This window comes from Lissotriton helveticus, chromosome 3_1 (genome assembly GCF_964261635.1).
Source record: "Lissotriton helveticus chromosome 3_1, aLisHel1.1, whole genome shotgun sequence".
Lineage (NCBI taxonomy): Eukaryota > Metazoa > Chordata > Amphibia > Caudata > Salamandridae > Lissotriton > Lissotriton helveticus.
The window spans coordinates 797,381,142-797,385,285 of NC_136061.1; the positions used below are offsets into that span (position 1 = coordinate 797,381,142).

At 44.2% G+C, this 4,144-nt stretch overlaps 1 pseudogene; it reads right to left on the reverse strand.

The window, feature by feature from the left end:
* Window positions 1–3,559: 3,559 nt before the first annotated feature.
* LOC144823962 (small ribosomal subunit protein eS27 pseudogene) lies at window positions 3,560–3,815 on the reverse strand (annotated as a pseudogene).
* Window positions 3,816–4,144: the final 329 nt, after the last annotated feature.

Sequence of the window (4,144 nt, forward strand, 5' to 3'; positions counted from 1 at the left end):
TTGCAGAGTGATCCGTCTACTGGACAGTTACATCCAGTTAACTATTTTCCCCATAAATTAAGTCCAGCTGAGCCAAACTATACAGTTGTAGATAATTACTGACCTTAAAAGCAGTGTTTGAAGAATGTCATCATTACCTCCAGAGCGCTCAAAATACTTTTTATTTGATTGAGCACCATAATCTGCAGTATTTAAAATTGGCTCACACACTTTCTGTTAGATAACTAAGTTGGGCTCATTTTTTTTAGAGACTATAATAATGTTATTACTTATGACTTGCCTCTGGTTTATAATTTGATTATGTTTGCTGAACGGTTGCCTGAACTTTGACTTGCCTCTGGATTGCAATCTGGCATTGGTTTCTGTGTTTATTTTCCTACTTTTTCCCTAAATGCCAGGCTTGCTTTCGAACCGGAATTCCACCACTGATTTTATCAGCTTCCTTTGACTTTGACTTAGGTTTCCTGCGGCCCGTGTTTTTTAAGTCAGTAGGCATTACCACCAAAACCTTCTTTTCTATGATTATTCCAGTGTTTATCAATCAATCAGGGGGTTTTAAGCACGCTACTCACCCGTGAGGGTCTCAAGGCGCTGGGAGGTGAGGGGGACAGCTGTTCCGATTAGACGAAGAGCCAGGTCTTGAGAGCTTCCCTCAAGGTGTTCAGGGAGGGTGTATGTCTGATGTCGACAGGGAGATCATTCCAGGTCTTAGCCGCGATGTAGGAGAAGGCTCTCCCCCCTGCCCTGGCTCTGCGGATGCGCGGGGTTTTAGCGAGGGCAATGTTAGTGGAGATGAGGTTTCTTTTGGGTACATCGAATGACATTCTGTAGTTGAGGTATTGGGGTCCTGTGTTGTGGAGGCATTTGTAGGTGTGTGTGAGTATCTTTATGTATCATATTAAAACCTTGTTTGTTTTTCATATTTTTAGTGTACCCTTGGCATTCACCTTTGAAAACTCTGTGATGAATCACCCAAAGAATGAGAGACTAGTGGCTATTGAGATTGCAACACTCCAGGTGCCTCTATTCTCTAGCACTCCCTTTCCCCTTCCCCTCCATAGTTTAGTCCTGCAATTTGTGCTTATTTATGCACCGACAAGGCAACATTCTGGGGAGTGGGGAGGGTTGTCTTCAGAATCTGTTGATCAAGGCTTTTTAATCCTTAGCTTGCTACTGGATAACCGACGGACCGTGGTAATCAGAGCTTCACCAGTCAACCAGGAAATTGGTTCACAGCATCAGATTAGGTAGCAGCCTTGGTTTTCACCACAGCATGTCTGGATGCTCAGTTCTGCAACACCTTGCGCATGATTAAAGAGGTTGCCAAATAGTATCTAAATATGGGGCCAATGTAGAAACCGAATTATGCAATGTGCCCTTCCAGTACTCCCTCTAAGTTTTGAGAACTCCTTGCCAACAAGGTTGAAACTTAGGCCACAACCAAATCAGTGTGCCAGGGGTCAAGTAGCTCCCTGCCTCATTTGCGACTAGCCCCGGGGTTCCCTCCTAAATCATGTCAGTCCCTTAGCCAATCCCTTGGAAACCACTGGGGCCTTGATCCCTTTCCGTCCTTGGTCCCATGGGTGTCTTCGAGTTAGTACACCTACGCCCCTGTGGTGCGTATTGCCTTCTCCAACTGTGATATTTAGAGCCCCCTTGTGTCTGTACTGTGCTCCATTTAAAATGGACATTCATTGCAATGCCTGTACTCAAATAATCAGGTTGCTGTTGACTGGGACTCCTAATCAACCACTCAGCAACAATCGGTATGTGGAGCATCATGTTATAGTCAGAGCATCATGTTTGTTTCTGTGTAATCATTTTTGTTTCTTTGTAATGCGTTTGGACTGTTTTAATATTTTAGAATAGAAGCAAGTTCTTCACATATGTGCTGCACTGTTGCTTTATTAAGTAGCAACTCCGTTACTTTACGAGCCCTCACACTGTGCTTTCGAATGCTTGCATTCTGATGCACAACACATGACCCAGCGGCCATGATTGGTTTGGTAGGTACAAAATCCATTCCCCAAGAAATGGCTCAATGCTTGGGTGTGAGAATCCTGCTGGAGCGGTGATTCCTTCCCCGTGCTTCCTGATATTTCCTGTGTGACCCCGCCCTCATCCTTCTCTACACCTCAGCGATGACGCATGCTCTCTGCTCCAGTCGCTGGCCTTCAGCCGATGTAATCAAGGTTATCATGCCAGAGAATTCTATACGGAAAACATATGTATAATTCAGACTTATTTGCACATTCATGCCTTCATGCCTGATGGACCAGGCGAGTCCGTTTCATGGCACAGTCTCCCAAGCACACCCTCGGGCTAGCAGCCCTTATTGAGCCAGTGTTACTGGCAATATTACTTGCAAATAGGCTGGGACGCGCACAGTGGACTGTGAGACAACAGGTCTATTTTATGAACAAACTGTATGACTTTATTGGTATAATTGTTTGTAGAGTATTTGGTGAAGAAACAACTACTCTTGTTCATGGTACACACCTATAAACAGTATAGTATTACAACTGTAATAAGTGTATGACATAAGGATTATTCATGTTTATAACCTCGCTGTCTGTTTCTAGGGCACACAGTACCCCAAGCCCTATGCTTAGCATCTACATCCACAGAAGTATAGACAATACACCAACAGAGGGTTCCCCTGCAGGCTCTTAGCAGAGATCCAAAAATCTGAGGCTACAGTGTTCCTTTCCCTCCCCTCCCATATTACCCCTTCACTCCTGGGACACCTGCCAGGGGTCCCTGTTCTCAATGGGAGTGCTGAGAGGTATTTTAGTAGGTCAGGAGGTCTAGCATCACCCCTGCAGAATACCAGACTTTCAAGCGAGCGGTCGCAGCAACAACCGAAAGACACAAAAACTATGTTCTGCCTGGGGAATGGATTCCAACCCCTTCAAAGGGATTGCCCAAGCCCTAGACATCAAGGAACCCCGTCCTTGGTAGATTTAGCTAGAGACCTATTGAGTATGCAGCATGAAGTCCTGATGTAAAAGCAAGAAAGGCTAGAGTTGCATAGCGAGCTGCAAAGATATCGGCCACACACCAGGCCTTGGGATAGTAGCAAAAATGAAAAGGTAACAACCAAGAATCCTGTACTTCAACCTCCTCATTTTGGGTTCTCACCAGAGAAAGAGGCTACAAGTTTTTCACCCCTACTTGCATCCACAGATTCCCAGCCTTTCAATCTCACAGTGACCATGAGTAACCCAGTACCCTATGCTCAACTATTAGCCTTTTTTGGTGATAGCACAAACTACAACATCTATGGCCTTCCCCTATCCCTATGATGCTGTGAAAATAGCCTTTGTTTTTATTTGATTTTTTATTTTTTGTATCCAAATTTATTGAGTCACATGGATAAGCCTACAGGTACGGTGCATGTGAGCCAAATATTTCCATCCAACATTCAGATTTCATTGTCCTTTCTCCATATTGTTTGCACTTGTCCACCACGGCTCAACGCTCTGCTCCTGAACTGACATTCTATGCCACATACTGTGCAGGTAGTCCTACCCATTGTTACTCTGCATGCAGATGGCACTTATTGCAGTTTTCGTCTGAAGGAGCAACCTTCCGTGAGCCTCGCCTTCCCCCCTATGGGCTGACAAAGAACCATAGAAAAGCCCACACACAGGACCACTGTTTTTTTCATGACTAAATACAGTGGTGATTTTGTAGCAACCTGAACACTTCACATCCATGAAGTAAGAGTTTGGACTCTGAACCAGACGCTTCTTCTTGGATTTCCTCTTCTCCTCCTCGGGAGCTGGATGCAAGAGATCTTTTGCGAGAGGCATGTTTGCAAAGACACGGCCGCTGCTAGAAAGGCTTTAAAATAGCTAAATAAAAGGCTTTAAAATAGCTAAATAAAAGGCTTTAAAAAGGCTGGAAGTAGCCTTTGTTATGTCGTATTTGGGAGGCAATGCTGCCACTTGGTCAACACCCTTTGTTGAAAGAAATGGCCCACTTCTATATGATTTCATCAGCTTTAAGGAAACAATGCAAACATTGTTGGCTAAGCATTTTTTCATCCATGCTAATGACAATGAGTTACTAAATTTACTGTAGGGTGGGAAAGATCTAGTGACCAATTTTACCACAGTCATTCGATTGTTGTAGAAACTAA